The sequence below is a fragment of the Ursus americanus genome, chromosome X, assembly GCF_024610735.1.
Source record: "Ursus americanus isolate L20-20 chromosome X, mUrsAme1.1.p, whole genome shotgun sequence".
In the NCBI taxonomy this organism is placed as follows: Eukaryota; Metazoa; Chordata; class Mammalia; order Carnivora; family Ursidae; genus Ursus; species Ursus americanus.
This window is the reverse complement of record NC_142164.1, coordinates 91,256,677-91,275,082: the sequence shown is the minus strand read 5'-3', so window position 1 is coordinate 91,275,082 and position 18,406 is coordinate 91,256,677.

Below are 18,406 nucleotides of genomic sequence, written 5' to 3'. Positions count from 1 at the left end.
CAAATTGGCTTGATTTGGGTTTTTATCACCTGCAACCAAAAGTATTCTAATAAACATAGTCAGGATTTTAGAATCTCTTATTTGTAAATCGTTTTATTATATTGTACCATACTTTGGCCTAAACCAACTTCTGAAATAGATTTTTAAAAACCTGAGATACAAAGAGGTTAAGGAGACTTGCCTAAGTTACATGCTATTGTGTGGCAAAACCAGGACTAAAATTTATAATGATGGTTCCTTTTTGGTGAAAAAGAATACCTAGATAAAACCTGGAAGAGATTGAGAGGTTTGAATTGTTCTTACCTCTCCTGTTTTCCAATTAGTTTAACATTATAGCATAACTGGCTCAGTAATGAGGGAGTTTCAGCCACCATGTACTTTCAGACATCTCATTCTACTAAAGATAGAATATCTGATAATTCTTGTCTACTCCTGGTAAAGGTTTCAACTGTCAATGGAGAGTGAGAGTAACAAGGGAATGGCTCCTTTTCATTTAATTCTAACTACAAAGACTTGGATGGTAATGATGGTGATGTATAAGTATTAGGGATCTGAAGAATATTACCTTGTTGTCTTAGAAATTGCCTGACTTAGACTCTGGATATATCTGCATACATATTTGGGAAGCAAAGGTTTCAAAATTTTCACAGAAAAAAAACCCCAGAAAAGAACTCTTCTACAGTTTGCAGTTAAGTGTGGGGGTGAAAGACTAAAAAGGGTTTGGGATGTTTTGTTTGGCATCTTTTACCGTTTGCTTTGGTATCAACACTTTAATTTCTGCTGGGGAATCACTTCTCTTCCACTCCCAGAATATGTAGTTTGGTCCCACACATGAGCATATGACCAAAGTGTGGCCAATCAGATTTGTTCTGGAATGGGCATGTGATCCAAATCAAGCCAAAGAGAGTCAAAATCTAAAGCAAAGCCCTCCTTCCTATAGTTAACAAAGGAGGGTTGCTGGGGGGCGGGGATGGGGTAACTGGGTGATGGGCATTACAGAGGGCACTTGATGTAATGACCACTGGGTGTTATATGCAACTGATGAATCACTAAATTCTACCCCTGAAACTAAGAATACATTATTAATTGATTTTAAATAAAAAATAATAATTTTATTTTAAGCAACTTTAACAAAATAGAGAAGTACTCTTTTTATTAGGGTTGTTAACCTGTAGAACTGAAGCCTATCTCCACTGTCTACTGGCAGCTCTTGCGTCAGCACAAGGAAAGATCTTGCCTAAGAATGCATCCAATCTAGGAGGTAGGGTGGAGGGAGGGATGTGAGGACAGAGAGAGACAAACAGAGAAATTAACATCACTATTTTATCAACTGGCTCTAGCCATGCCAGGATAAGTGAGTTAGGAGCCTATAAGTTCCCTTTTGCTGGAAACCAGGTAGAGCGGTTGAATTGGGTCCTGCCCAATACAGAAGCATCTAAAGAAACCAATGCAGTCTACATCTAAAACTAATGATGTACTATATGTTGGCTAATTGAATTTAAATAAAAAAAAAAGAAAAGAAACCAATGCAGTTACACAGGGAATTTGCTGGGCAACAAAGATTTTTAAAAGACAAAAACAAGATGAAGGAATTAACCAAATATGTATAAAAAAGAGTATCATGAAGCCCTAAGAATGGCATTAGGAAGACACAGACTGTTTAGGCTCATTATATAAATGTAAAAAAGAAGACATGATACTTCCTAAGAAATTATTTTCTCAGCGAGAAGATACAGGAAATTATAGGAGTATTCGTTGGATCATAACAGATGATAGAAGGAAAGCCCAAACCATTCCACTTCTATGATGTTTCTATTATTTTTCCATTGAAGAAAATTATTTTCAAATTGAAAAGATTAGAACAGCAAAGATCAGGAGAAAATAGAAACTCTGGACACTTAGAGAGATTGGAGGTTATGTCAGGCTAATAACAACTTTGGCTCATTTGAACAGAAAAGTGATTCATTAACAGGAAATTGGGCAGGTCATAGAAACTCTGGGAGGGGTGGAAAACTGGACACAGAGACTAAGGGCCAGAGACATTGACTTAAATGACCTCACAGAATAGCCTACTGAGGATTCAGCTGCCATCATCACTGTACAGTGGATACTAAAGTTCGTGTCACAACTACCATGGAATTGGACATTATATGCTGCTACTAGAACCCTGTCCCTGTTGCCCTGGGAACTCTGTCTTGATACAAGTATACTTCCCACCTGAGATGAATCTCATTGCCACAGATTTTTGTGCATCGTTGGCTTCAGTTCAAAGACTGAATTCACTGAGAAATATATCTGATTAGCAGAATGTACTTGTATACTCACATTCTCAGTACAAGGAACACTGGGGAAAATCTAAATATGGCATTTTTAATTCTACAGGAGGAGATAGGTTTTGCCTCTCACTAAAACTCACAAAGTGTGAATTCCTCAAACAGAGGATGGAATTCAACTAGTGTACAGCCAAAACAACTGGCAACAACCTCCACAGGCCACGTTTAGTTTGTTTGCTTCGAGTGGTTGGCTTTTAAGAGGATCATTGAAAATTAGAATTCCTAGGAGAACCAGAAGCATTTGGAAACCAATTTTTAGGAATAATAATTTAGGGAATTGGCAAACTTTAGTCTGAAGAATCATCCATTTCCTTTAGCACTGTGAATCCCAAGATGACAGCATCACTTTTTCCAGGAATACTATCTAGTCCAAATCCCACATGCACTACCCACCCAGTTCTTCCTTATTGATCTGTTGCTAGATTTCTTCTTGAAGAAAACCTGGGATAATTGGAGTCTGCTCATTACAGACAAAGATATTTTAATAGATGCAAATGTCCTCTCATGGCCTAACTCTAGATTCAGAATAAGGCTGCATTTCCAGGGGCATCTTGTAAAAAAGCCAGAAGATCATAGCTCCTGGCAGAGACTAATACATTGTAACGTATGGGTATATGGACCTATGTATAACCATATAGGCTATATAGAGCCTAAAATAGCATCTTTTCTCCCTTTACTCCTTAATAATAAAACCCTAGTTTTATGCAGAGTGGCAATACATCCAACTAAAAGACTGTTCCAGTCACCCTTAAATTAGATAGGGCAATATGACTGACAATTAGAAAGAAGCAGAAATACTCTGTGGGATTTCAAAGAGGGCACTTTCAAAGGGTTAATTCAGTGTAGAAGAAAAACCTTTTCCCTCCCTCAATTCATTTCCTTGCTGCAAGCCTGGAATTTAGACTTTGTGGCTGGAACTGCAGTAGCCATCTTCAGCTGTGAAGTGTCTCAGAAAGTGGAAGCCATGTACTTAAATATAGTAGAGCAGAAAGACAAAAGCAGCCCAGGTCCTTGGTGTCACTGTGATGTTATCTTATCAGTCCTGCCTCCGTGCCTTGGGCTTTTTCTATTATGGTAAAAGACATGTGACTTGAGATCTACTCTCTTAAACTTTTCGGTATATAGTACAATACTGTTAACTATAAGCACAGGTTGTATAACAGATCTCTAGAATACTTCCATCTTTCATGCCTGAAACTATACCAACTGAACAATATCTCCCCAAATCCTGCCCCCAATTGAGCCCCTAGCAGTCACCATCTACTTTCTGCTTCCATGAGTGTGACTACTTCAGATACCTCACGAAAGTGGAATAACACAGTATTTGTGCTTCTGTAACTGGCTTATTTCACTTGGCATGATTTCTTCAAGGTTCATTCATACTGCAGCATACGACAGGAATTATTTATTTTTTATGGCTGAATAATATTCCACTGTATTTATATATGACATTTGCTTTATCCATTCATCCATGGAAGTACATTTAGGTTGTTTCCACCTCCTGGCTATTGTGAATAATGCTGCAATGAATGTGGAAGTACAAATATTTCATTGAAATACTAATTTCAATTCATTTGGATAAATACCCAGAAGTGGGATTCCTGAATCATACGGCAGTTCTATTTTTAATTTTTTTGAGAAATGCCATATAGTTCTTCACAGCAGTGGCACCACTTTGTATTCCCATCAGTAGTGTGCAAGGGCTCCAATCTCTCCACGCTATTTTTTGTGTTTGGAATCATGGCCATCCTAAGAGGTGTGAGGACATATCTCACTGTGGTTTTAATTTACATTTCCCTGATTATTAGTGATGTTGAGCATCTTTTTATATACCTATTGGCCATTTGTATGTCTTTGTTTGAAAAATGTCTATTCAAGCCCTTTGCCCATTTTTAAAATCAGGTATTTTGTTTTTGCTATTGAGTTGTGTTCTTTATGTATTTTGAATATTAACCCATTATCTGAGACAGGGTTTGCAAATATTTCCTCCCAATCCATAGGTCACTTTTCCATTCTGTTTTTTTGTTTGTTTCCTTTGCTGCACAGAAGCTTTTTAGTTTGATATAGTCCCAAAGCTTTTGTTGCTTGTGCTTTTGGTGTCATATTCAAGAAATCATTGCCAAATTCAATGTCAGAAAGTTTTTCTCCTAAGTTTGCTTATACTTTCAGGACTTACATTTAAGTCTTTAATCCATTTTGAGTTGATTTTTGTGTGTTTTACAAGACGGTCAAATTTCATTCTTTTACATGTGGATATTCAGTTTTCCCAAGACCATTTATTGAAGACCATTTTCCCATTGTATATTCTTGGCACGCTTGTCAAAGATCATTTTACTATATATGCATGTGTTTATGTCTGAGCTCTCTATTGGCCTATATGTCTGCCTAAATGCCAGACTATATTGATTATTTTTATTACTCTAGTGTTGTGATATGTTTTGAAATCAGTAAGTGTGAGGCCTCTAGCTTTGTTCTTCTTTCTCAAGATTGTTTTGGCTATTCAGGGCCCTTTGTAGTTCCATATGAATTTCAGGATTATTTTTTCTATTTCTGTAAAAAAAAAAAAGCCATTGGCATTTGATGGGATTTCATTAAATCTGTAGGTCACTTTGGGTACTATGAGCATTTTAACAATAATTGTGGGGTTTTTTTTTTTTTTTTACGATTGTATTTATTTGTCAGAGAGAGAGAGAGAGAGAGAGCACAAGCAGGGGGAGTGGCAGGCAAAGGGAGAGGGAGAAACAGACTCCTCGCTGAGCAAGGAACCTGATGCAGGCTCAATCCCAGGAGCCTGGTATCATGACCTGAGCCAAAAGGCAGATGTTTATCTGATTGAGCCACCCAGGTGTCCCAACAATAATTGTCTTCTGATCCATGAACATGGGAAGTCGTTCCATCTATTTGCATCTTAATTTCTTTCAGCAGTGTTTTGTAGTTTTCAGTGTACAAATCTTTTGCCTCCTTGGATAAGTTTCTTCCTAAGTATTTTATTCTTTTGCTGCTATTGTAAATGGGGATGTTTTCTTAATTTCCCTTTTGGATTGTTCATTGTTAGTGTATAGAAATGCAACTAATTTTAGCACATTGATTTTTATCCTACAAATTTACTGAAGTCATTTATTAGTGCTCAAGGTTTTTTGTGGAAACTTCAGGGTTTTTATGTGTAAAATCATGTTATTTGTGAACAGAGATAATTTTATCTTTTTTTTTCTGACTTGGATGCCTTTTATTTCTGTTTCTTCTCTAGTTGTTTTGGCTAGGACTTCCAGTACAATGCTGAATAAAAGTGGCAAGAATGGGCATTCTTGCCTTATTCTTGATATTAAAGGAAAAGATTTCAATTGTTCACTATTGAGTATAATATTTGCTGCAGTCTTTTTATATATAGCCTTTCATATGTTGAGGTAAATTTCTTCTACACATAGTTTGCTGAGAGTTCTATCATGAAAAGGTGCTGCATTCTGTAAAATGCTTTTTCTTCAAATATTCAGATAATCGTGCAATTTTTATCCTTTATTCTGTTAACAAGGTGTATCATATTTATTGATTTGGGTATGTTGAACCATCCTTGGATCCTAGGGATAAATCCCACTTGATCAAGGTGTATATTTCTTTTAATGTGATATTGAATTCAGTTTGTCAGTATTTTGTTCACAATTTTTGCATCTGTGTTCATTGATTCATCTATTTTTCTTCTCTGGTAGTGTCTTTTTCTGGCTTTGGTTTCAGGGTAATGCTGGCTTCATAAAATGAATTTGGAAGTATTTTCTCAAGTTTTTTGAGGAGTTTGAGAAAAATTGGCATCATTTGTTCTTTAAATGTTTGCCAGAATTCACCCATGAGGCCATCTGGTCCTGGGATTTTCTTTGTTTGGAGGTTTTTGATTACTGATTCAATCTCCTTACTAGTTCTAGATCTATTCAGATTTTCTATTTCTTCATAATTCCACTTTGGTAGGCTGTATGTTTCTAGAAATTTACCTATTTCTTCCAGGTTATCCAATTTCTTGGCATATACTGTTCTTACAAGTCTCATAATCCATTTTATTTCTGTGGCATCAGTTGTAATGTCTTCTTTTTCATTTCTGATTTGAGTACTCTTTCTTAGTCTAGCAAAGGTTTGCTACTTTAGTTTTTCTTTTAAAAAAAGCAAATCTTTTGTTGTTTTTTCTATTCTTTTTCTATTCACTATTTCACTTATATCTGCTTTAACCTTTATTATTTCCTTCCTTCTGATATTCTTGGGCTTAGTTTTTTCTTCTTTCTTTAGTTCCTTGAGGTGTAAAGTTAGGGTTTTTATTTGAGATTGATCCTTTTTAATGTGGGCTTTTTTTTTTTTTTTTGCTTAAACTTCCCTATTTGTACTGCTTTTGTTGTATCCCATAGTTTTAGTGGGATTTTATGCTTTTACTTTCATTTGTCTCATAATACTTTCTAATTTACATTTTGTTTTCTTCTTTGACCTATTGTTTGTTCAAGAATGTGTTAATTTCCACATATTTGTGAATTTTCCAGTTTTCCTAAAGCTACTGATTTCCAGTCTCATTCCATTGTGCTTGGAAAAGGTACTTGGAATGATTTCAATTTTTTAAAATTTGTTAAGACTTGTTTTGTGACTTAACATGTGATCTATCCTGGAGATTGTTCCATCTGTGTTTGAGAAGAATGTTTATTCTGTTGCTATTGGGTGGAATGTTCTATATATGTCTGCTAGGTCCGTTTTGTCTATAATGTTGTCAAGTCCTTTCTTATTGATATTCTTCCTGGATATTCTAGCCATTATTGAAAATGAGATATTGAAATCTCCTATTATCATTGTGTTGCTGTCAATTTCTCCCTTCATTTCTGTCAGTGTTTTCTTCATATATTTATGTCCTTTCTTCTTGGATGCATATATAATTGTTATATCTTCCTGGTGAATTGGCCATTTTATCATTATATATTTGTTCTTTGTTTCTTGTGACAATATCTTACTTGAAGTCTCTGTTGTCTGGTATAAGTATGGTCACCCCTGCGCTCTTCTGATTACCATTTGTGTGAAATATCTTTTTCCATCTCTTCACTTTCAGCCTGTGTCCTTAAATCTAAAATGAGTCTTGTAGACAACGTGTAATTGAATCTTTAAAAAATCCATGCAGTCACTGTTTTTTTTATTGAAAACTTTAATCCAATGACATTTAAAGTAATTATTGATAGGCAATAACTTATTGCCATTTAGAAAACTACATTCTGGCTTGTTTTGTCTCTCTTTTCCCCTCTTGCTCTCTTCATTTGTGTTTCACTGACTTCCTTCTGTAGTAGCATGCTCTGACTCATTTCTCATATTCTTTTGTGTATCTTCTAAAGGTATGTTCTTTGTGGTTACCATGGGCCTTACAAAGAACACCTTATAACAATCTACTATAAGATGATAGCAAATCAACTTCAAACAAAATACAACTTTATACTTTTACTTCTGCCCCTCAACAGTTTATGTTGATGTAACAAATTACATTTTATATTGCATATCCATTAATATATTTTATAGTTATTTTTTATACTTCATTTTTTAACTTCTATACCAGAATTAAAAGTGATTCACACATCGCCACTTCAGTATTACACTATTCTGTACTTGTTTATGTATTTACCTTTAAAAGTGAGCTTATTTTCCTATGTTTTTCTGTAACTGTTCAGCATCTTTTCATTTCAACTTGAATGTCTCCCTTTAATATTTCTTGTAAGGCAATTCTAGTGGTGATGAGCTCTCTCAGCTTTTATCTAGGAAATTTGTTTAATTTTAAATGACTGTGGGGCACAAAGGAATATTTTGCTGGATACAGTATTCTTGTCTGGCGGTTTTTTCTTCTAGCATGTTGAATATATCATTGCACTCGCTTTTGGCCTGCAAGGTTTCTGCTGAGAAATCCATTGATATTCTTATAGGGTTCCCTTGTATGTGATGAGCCACTTTTCTCGTGCTGCTTTCAAAACTTTGCCATTGACTTTTGAAAACTTCATTATAATGTGTCTCAGTTTGAAATTCTTTAGTTCCATCTTATTTGGTATCTGTTGGGCTTCCTGAATCTGGAAGTTCATTTTCTTCCCCAGATTTGTAAAGTTTTCAGTCATTATATCTTGAAATAAACTTTCTTTTTCTCTCTCTTCTCCTCTTGGGACCCTAGTAAAGTGCAGATTGGTCTTTTGATGTCCCATAATTTCTTTAGGTTTTCTTTACCCTTTTTCTGTCCTTTTTCTTTTTGCTCATTTGACTGGATAATTTCCAATGAACTTTTCTTCAAGTTTGCAAGTTCTTTCATATGCTTGTTCATGTCTGGTGTTGGATCTCTCTAAGGAACTTCTCAATTCAGTTATTGCATTCTTCAGATCTAAAATTTCTATTCACTTTTTTCATATTTTCTATCTCTTTGTTGAAATTCTCACTTTGATCATTCATAGTTTTCCCAAGATCCTTGAGCATCTTTATGACAGTTGTTTTGAATTCTTTGCCATGTAATTCATATACCTTTGTTTCTTTAGGGTCAGTTTCTGGAGATTTATTTTATTCCTTTGATTGGGTCATTTTTCCTTGTTTATGTTCCTTGTAACTTTGTGTTGGCATTTGCACATTTGAAAAAATGGTCAACTCTCTCAGTCCTTACAGACTGACTTCATACAAGAAAATATCTTCACCAATCAGCTCAGCTAGAGATTCTGGGGGCCCCTCAAGCCTTTTTTGTGAATGTGTGTTCTTTGGCCTTATACATGCTGATTCCTAGTTAGAGAGATTTGTTGGATTTTTTTTTTCAGGCGTTCATAATCTCTTGCTCCCTCTGGTGTGTGTCTGCTATACGGTAGGTCCTCTGAAGCAGCAGCATGTTGCCCAGCTCTTCATTCTCTGTAGCCCCCAGACATCTAGAGTATGCCAGTTCCTGTCTCTTTTCTGAGACAAGTGAGACAGGAACTAGTCCCTCAAGCAGCCCTCCCCAAAAGCCAGGATGTCAGATGCATACTCCACTCCTTTCCCACTGAGGGAGAGGCCACCAAACAATATCAGCCGTTGTCTGCTGTGCCATGGGCTTTCTGGAACAGCAGCATGTCACACAGCTCTTTTTGTTCATAGTGGCCCTGCAGCATCTGGAGTATGCTGGGCCCATCCACACTCTGAGACAGGCAAGATAGAAGCCAGTCCCTCAGGAAGTCCCCTGGAAATCCAGAATGGTGGAGACATGTTCCAGTCTTCTCTTCCCTCACTAAAAGAGGCTACTGAGTTGTATCACCTGTCTATTGTACTGTCGTTCCCCTAGAGCTCTAGCATGCTATCCAGCTCTTTTTTGTTCTCAGCAACCTCCACGCACCTAGACTATACCAGTTTCCACCAGTGCTCCAAGACAGGTGAAGCAGAAGCCAGTCCCTTGGGCAGCCTCCTAAAAGTCAGAACATTGGATATATGACTTAGTCTTCTCTTTCCCTTCCTAGGTTAAAGCCAGGAGTGAGGCTCCAGATTACATGGCACTGTGCCAGGGAGAGGGGCTATGGCAAGAGAGTACCACAAATGTTCCTATTGACTTCAATGTGACTGGTCTCATGCTTGGCCTCGGGTGCAGAAACCTCTTAACTGGCCTTCAGATTTCTCACAGAGGGAATTGGTTCATATATTGCTGTGGAATCTATTTCCCTGGGAGGAAGGAAGGTCTGGGGCTTCTATTCTGGCATCTTGCTGACATCACTCTCTGTACCTTTGACTTTTTTTAATAGGTGAGAGAAATTGTTGTGCTTAATTTTTAATATATTTTTCCTTTTAAGCAGCTAAATATAATCCTAATGGATGCAGATAGATGCCTGCTTTAGGTGGTAGGTAATATTATGAAATCTTAAAACTTTACAGATATAGGATGATATAAATCGAAGATTCAAAGTTTTTCTCTTCTCCCAAATGTTTTATGAAAAGGAAGAAGTTTAGAAGAATAATGAAAATACGTAAAAGTGTAGTTCTCAGGAAAGCAAATCCTCTTTTTGTTTTTACCCATAGGAAAACAATGGCTCTCATGCTGTTTTGGTTAATTAGGAAGAATAGGATAGATACCCAGATGTTAATCCCTTAGCCAGATTCACACTCCACATCTTTTTTTGGTCTAGATACTTAGTCTGCATCACAAACCAGAGTGAGCCTGTACTAAATAAATGGCTTCATTTGTATTTATATTTAATCATTTGGTAAATGAAATAAAGCCATTATAAGATATAATAGACCTCAGATTTAAAAATAAATATTGAGACTAGATAAATATCTCTGATTTTTCATGACATTTATCTGGCAGCAGGAACCTATTAGACTGTCATGATGTTCTATTCCATTGACTTATCTCCAGGCTCCCTTTTATAGAAGGCCAATCTTTTGGATGCTTTTACACTCATCATGTATATGTATTTACCTGCTGATCTCTCCTGAATCCACTAGTACTCTATATCTGAATTCCAATTTTGTATGCCTCATGCAAAACTCAAAATCTAAATGTATAGCGCTCTTGACAAAAAGAGGCTAAATGTCACCATCTGAATAAAAATCAATTTTACTGAGTAGTGGTGGCCTGGCGATTCAGTTAAGTGAAGGTTCTAATTGCTTGCATGTTAAATAGACAGATAATACTGACAACTTTCTAGAACATCTTGATTGAAAGAGAAAATATAATTAGAGACTGAATATACTGACTTTTTTCTTTTTAAACTAAGTTTGTGCTATACAACTTCTAGCCAATAATAAACCGAATTTCTCTGTCAATCCTTTCAGAAGCAGTTCAAATAACCACAGCAACCAAAGACATCTTGCAGGGTTTTTTCCCCCCAAAAGTTGTGAGAGTTTGGTAAAGTAAGGAGAAATTGTGGAAAGCTTCCATTGTACTTAAAAGATTGAAAACCACTGAGTCAAACATCCCCCTCATTTAGTGCCTGCTTATCCTCCTTTGCAGATCTGCTCACCTACATGGCTTTATGTCACATGTTTTTGCTTTCTGCCTACGCTTAGCACTGCAGAACCAGACAGCCTTGAAAAAGATTAATTTTGTTCTGTCTTATTCATCAGGAACAAAATTTGTCAACTTGAATCTTTATTACCAGCAATCACATCAAAGCTGAAAAACACAGCATGATTTCTTTTTCTACCTTAGAAATTGAATTTGTCACACTAAAAAAAAAAAAAGAAAAAGAAAAAGAAAGAAAGAAAGAAAAAAGAAATCTTTAGGCCTCTAAATGTAATGTGCTTGATTTAGGAATCATTGAGAAAGAATAAGCAAAATAAACAGAGAATGCCCCCCCCCAACTCTTTTCTAAGGAGAATCAACTTAGGAAAAGAGGAAGATACAAGAGGTTAGGTGGTAATCAGGCAACAGGAATACACTTCTTGAAGTAACCACATGTAGAATAATGATGATTTTGGACAAATGCTAACATTTATTCGGAGCGAGACATCAAGATAAATCCTTTATAGGCATTATCCTAACCATCCTATAAGACAGATTCTCTTATTGTTACCAATTTATAGATGAAAAAAATGAGGGTAAGGAAAGTTAAATAACTTTCTCAAAGTCACACAGATTTGGTGGAGGCGGAATTTGACATCAGGTCTCATTTCAACACCTCCACTCATTCATTGCTCAAGAGCTCTTCTCAATCAGCCCTTGTTCTCACTCATCCCCTCAAACATGACTTCTACAACCTTTCCCAACATTTTTCTTGCTTCCTTCCCTGCCTATCCAGCTTCTCTAAACAAATCACAGCAAGCTATCTCTTTTAAGATTTATTTATTTTAGAGGGAGGGGGAGGGAGGGGTAGAGAGAGTGTGCGCACACACAAGCGGGGGGGAGGGGCAAAGGGAGAAGGGGAGAGAGTCTCAAGCAGACTGTGCACTCAGTGTGGAGCCCCATGGGGCTCGACTTCATAACCCTGAGATCACGACCTGAGCCAAAACCAATGGTCAGACGCTTAACTGACTGCATCACCCAGGCACCCCCACAAACTACTTTAAATTATCAAAAACCCAAATTAGTCCAGACCTCTTTCTTTTGTAAGTGACAGACACCCACTTGAGCAAAAGAAGGAACGTACTGGGTCCCATAACTGAATGGTTCTTCAAGTAAAGCCAGGCACAGGTGTACCAACATCATCAGGTCGCACTTCTTATCTGTGACTCAGTTCTGCTTTCTTCTGTGTGCTTTACACCTGCTTTCTCCTTGCATTCACAGGATGGCCACCAGCAAATGTAAATTTAATCCTACTTTAGCAATCCCAGCTTCCCCAATGGTTCTAACCTCTCAGAATTGCTTCTCCATGGGCAGACCTGGGATATATGCTCACCCTTGGGGACACAGGAATGGTTTAGCTTCCTTCAAATTACATGTTATGGGAATGAGGGATGGTTGTTTCTCAAAGGAAATTCAAGATATTATTGATAGGAGAAGGGAATGGAAGCTGGGTTGACAAGCACAACAGACCTTGCTCTGAAGTTTAGGTGCATGTTTTTTTCCCCATGTTCTCACTATATTAACCCATTTCCAAAGCTTACCTCCATCAGCCTCCTTGAATCAGACTTACTGAATTTTGACTGCATCTTCAGGACTTAAATACTGAAATTATACACACACATACACACACACACACACCATATATATATTTCCCCATAAGACTGAAAGTCATACTCAAAAGTTTCCAAACTGAATTAGCCATTGTCCTTTTTCTCATACCTATTCTACTACCTATATCCTTTGACTTGGTGTACAGCACCTCCGTTGGCCCAATTGTCCAGAGCAGAAACCAGCCGTAATCTTTGATTTTTCTTCCTTACTCCTACAACCAGTCAGTCATCAAACCCTGTAAATCCAACCTGCTTAATATCTCTTGACTCCTTCTAAATCTCTCCATCTTTCCTGTTACTGACCTAGCTCATATTTCCTCATTTCTTGATTATTCTACTTACCATCCTGATAAATCTTGCGCCTCTCAAATATAGCCTCCAATTTTCTAGAAAAATGATCTTTCTAAAGCACAGATATGATCCCGTCACTACTCTTTCTCACCATTCAGCGACTCCCTACTGTATGACTGCAATGGGCCCCAGTTTCCTCATTGTTAAAGGAAAGGATTAAATTGATGGTTTCTTGGATCTTTCCAGCTTCATGATTCTGTTAATCCTTGCCAACCTAAAGCAGTTAGCTTTCTTTGGTTATCTGGTAATGGATTTTTCTACCTTTTGGACCAGGGCTGAGACCTCTGTTCTTTCTGGATATCACTCTTTATTATATCTCATAGGAATGCTGGGCCAAGATATACTGAGAAATCATTTCATATTGGAGACAGTTGGAAAAGTGTGCACATGAGCATTCCGAAGTCATAATCAGTATCAAATATTGGAGACATATCTGATCTTCTAACTACTACCTCTTTTGCATTCATGCAAGTGTCTAGAAATTGCATCAGAGAAAAACTCTACCTTGTATTTCACATCGAAACTTCTTTCAACAACGAGAACTATAGATGTAGAAATAGAAATATTGCTTTATCATAGGACAAAAAGCAGGAGTATCAATTAATGCATTATTCATTACTAGGTCATTATTTGACATCTGTTGAACTATACCACCACAGGGATTCTCAATCACTCCTCCCCCTCTTAATCCTGAATATTGGAGAAAACCTTAAAAATGACTACATGTAGGAAACTTAAAATTTTCAAGTTGAAGAATTTACTCTAACCAAAGGAACGCCCCCATCTTCACTTGCCAATTTAAGATAACTTTACACAGATTCATCAGTTTAAAACAGAGGCATATGTGTTTTAGTATTTTGCCCCACACAGCAATATTTTATTATAGTGCATTCAAGTCATACATCCATACACACACATTATAGTACCCAAAGGTATAATTGACATATATTTTTCTCATATCCAGTAATGTAGGGTGTACATTATAACTTGTTCTTGGTCAGTGTGACTGATCACACCGGGCTGTCCCTCCTTCAAAAAGAGTGATGGGTGACAGTCTACTTACTTCTTTTGCCTAGTTTCTAATCTGCCATTACATTGTGTGCTGGTGATCATGTTTGACATGTAATGGCTAAAAAAATGCTTAAAATGGATAATGTTGGATGTAGAGAAAAAAAGGCAAGAAAGAAAATCAAATCTAATGTCAAAAATGCACATTTTAAGGGCTGCTTATACAGAGAAGCACTATCAAGAAACTGATCATGAAAGTGGACACCAAAGCCCAGCACTGAGTTAGGGATTGGTGGAAGTTGTTGACATTAAGAAGGGTATCACAGACATCGATAAATAGCAAAGATTGTGTACCAGGCATTAATCTAGGTGCTTGGGATAAAGCAGCGAACCATGGAGACAAAAATGCTTGTCCTTGTGGGGATTACATTCTAGGAAAAGGAGACAGACAAGAAACAACATAAATCAGTAAAAATATATAGTGAGTAGATCCTAATGGTTGGCAGGGGAGGGTTATAATTTAAATAAGTTAGGGAAGAATTCATTGAGAGGTAAAAGGGCAAGTGTATCTTCTGAAGAGCATCCCAGGAAGAGAAAACTGCAAGGAAAACTTTTCTAAGATTTTTACTTATTTCTTTGAGAGAGAGAGAGAATGAGAGAGAGAGAGAGAGAGAGAGAGAGCATGAGAGGGGGGAGGGTCAGAAGGAGAAGCAGACTCCCTGCTGAGCAGGGGGCCTGATGCAGGACTCCATCCTGGGACTCCAGGATCATGACCTGAGCCAAAGGCAGTCGCTTAACCAACTGAGCCACCCAGGCGCCCCCAAAGAAAACTTTCCAAGTTAAGACTCTGACTAGTATGTTTGAGGAATATTGAGGCAGCCAGTGCGGCTGGAATTGAAGGAGCAAGGGGAAGAATAAGAGAGAGGTCGAAGAAGTAAAGAAGGGTGAGATGGGCTCTGGATTTCACTTTGAGGGACAGGTGTAACATTGACATCAATCAGAAGATAGAATCTGGCTTATACTATTCAGGCTGTTAGTTTGAGAAGGGCTACAGGGGGCAAAAGAGCAGAAGCAGGAGAGGTCTCCAAGGCTTAGGTAACTAAGCTAAAAAATCAGAGAAGCATTTCCAAAGAAAATGTACTATAAGGACTAGACATAGCTCTGATTCAGTTAACTAAACCATTTCTAGGATGAGCCCTTGGAGCAAAACTTCGGAAAACTTTCTGAAAGTATTTTTAAGATGGTTTATCCCATAAAATGTACTAACCCTTAAGTGTTGAGGTTTGACAGTTATAAAATTACTGAGTTTTTTTTTTTTCATATTCAACCTGAGAGAGCAATGATTTGCATCAGAGAAATCCTTTGATTTTAATATTTTCTTCCTGGATAGTTTTGCATAATTTTTATGTGATTTCCTTGATGAACCCACTAAAACTATTTTCCATCCATACTTTTGCATAATCTGCATAATAAGGAAATCCTGAGGAAGAACTAGGAACTGGGCAATTCAGCAAGATCACAGAAACCACGTGTTGGGAGCTGCTTGTCAGCAAATGCTGCTAGAGATTCTGTAAAGATCAGGACAAATCTTGCAGATAAGGGCAAAATAAATGTCTTTGGCAATATTTTGTATAGGCTGCATATTTCTTTGTGGGGTCATTGCTACTTCTAGAGAATCCAACTAGACTTATTATTTTGGAAAACAATTTTCTGTGTACCTGCATACTTCCTGTCTCCCTGTCCAGAGTTTCCCCAAATATTCCTCTTCTTGACTATTTGTTGAACTCTTGAGGGGGCAATATAGATTATAGGGGCCTTTATGGCATTGGATGATGGGAAACTAGCAAGCTATTCTAGTTACGTTTGCTGCACAACAAATTACCCTAAAACTTAGTAGCTTAAAACAACTATTTTATTTTGCTCATAATTTTGTGGGTCAGGAATTCTGGAAGGGCTTGGGATGGTGGTTCTCATAGAACTTCTGTCATCTGAGGGCTCAGTTGGACTGTATATTCAAGGTGGCTCACTCACATGGCTGTCAGCTGATGCTGTCAGCTGTGCTGTCAACGCAGGCACCTGGAAGTGGCCTCTTTATCTTGTCTGTACTTCCTCACAATATGGCCACGTCAGGGTAGTCAGATTCTTACAAGGCGGTTCAAGGCTCCAACGAGGAGTGGTCCAGCATATAACATGGAAGCTGCACCATTTTTTATTTTAGCTTTGGATGCCATGCAGTATAATTTCGATCACATTCTACTGGTTATAAGTTAGTTATAAGTCCACTCGGGTTCAAGAAGAGTGGACACATACCCTACCATCTGATGAGAGGAATGTCAGGGTCTGAATTTAGAGGAGCACATGGCATAGGAGATGTTGTTAGGGCCGTATTTGGGAAATGAAATCTCCTACACCTGGTTAGTTAGTAAAAATAGATTGTGTGAAGTCACTGTAAAGTGTATAGGTCACCAGCCTGTGGAGAGACAAAGAAAGGAGGCAGAAACTGCAGAATGTTTACATTCTTGTATTCACAAGAGCAAAAGGATCCAAGAAAGCAGTGGGGGTTTCCTCAAGTCAGGGTAAGCTTCCAATAGATTTTACTCTGCATTCTACACTACAGGTTCCCTTGCTATGGTGCTCTTAGAGTAATTCATTCGTCATTTCACAATCTTTTATTGAATGACCACTACATGTGCCAGGGACTATTCTAGGCTCTTGGTGCCGATCAGTAAATAAATGTAACAAAAAGCCCTACCCTCACGGAGAGTGTATTCTAGTGGAGTCTTGATATTAAAATAAGCAATACCGCTTGCAAATTAAGTAAATGGCAATTGGAGGCAAGGCCTCCCGCGGCCTAAAGAGCTAGCCCCACCCTGAAGGACATTCTGGACTGACATTTTGCCAGATGATTGTGCAACAGACCAAGTGGTGGGGTCTTCGGGAAAGACATTTATAGGTAAGAGGGTTAATTTATCCTATGAGTTTAAGAGGGCTTCCAGATACCTCTAACTTCTTGCTTCTCCCAAATCATGCTATTTCACTTCCATCTGGTGACCTCTGTTTTACTTGTTGGCATCACTGTCCAAAACCCCTAGGAACCCCAATAATTCACCCTCCCCCCTCCGTATACACACCCTTTGCCATATACTTTGGAGTTCCATAAAGACACCCTGCATTTTTCATGTGACTTGCCAATAGATTAAGGCAGGTAAAAATGTGTCAGTTTTAAGATCAGACCTAAAGAAGTCTTGCACGTTTTCACCTGGGCTGTTGCCCCTCTGCCACTGTCATGCGGGCATGCTGGGGTTGGCTGCAGGATGAGAGACGTGTGAACTAGAGCCCAGTTGCACCAATCTCACCAAGCAACAGCCAGCCCACCCCCAGACACATGAATTAGCCCAGCCAAGATCCCAGAGGTATGAGCAGTAAACATTGTTACAGGCTACAAGATTTTGTGGTTGCTTGCTAGGCAGCATTTTGGGGCAACAGAGGGGGTGACACAACTGGGAAAGGGCAAAGCTCCATCTCATGGAGACCTGCTTACCATTTTTTGTTTGTTTTTTTAATTTTGAAATCAGTGAGCCCAAGTCCCTGTCATTGCTGCTGGTGCTACCCGGGTGCTGGGAATTGTGAAAAGATAATCGAAGTCAAAATTGACAGAGTTGCCTCTAGATTCATGACAAGGGGCAGGTGTGGAGGAATGAAATGGAATAAGGCTTCATTTCTGCCTGTGAAAGTTTGCATTTTAGGTCTCCTTGTCTGAAGGGACAAAAGTCACTCCTAATGTTTACCGCAATTGAGGGATGAGGAAGAAGGCCCAAGAAGAAGCGAAACATTCCAGTTGCTCCTTTGATACCCTTAACCCAGCAAGCTCCCTGCCTAAAAGTGGACTTAGCTTTTTTATTATTATAATTCAAAATAAACCTGTTTTGGCAGCGTTATAGGAGGATGGAGGCCATAGCATCCACTATGTGGATGTGTCAGTCCTGGCAGTAATCTTGGCAAGCAGAGCTCCTTTTCCAGAATGCATCGAGCAAGGACAGAGGGGCAGGCTATTTAATCTCTGCTTCCAAATCACTGTGACAATTACCACTGTTGAGGAAAAAACT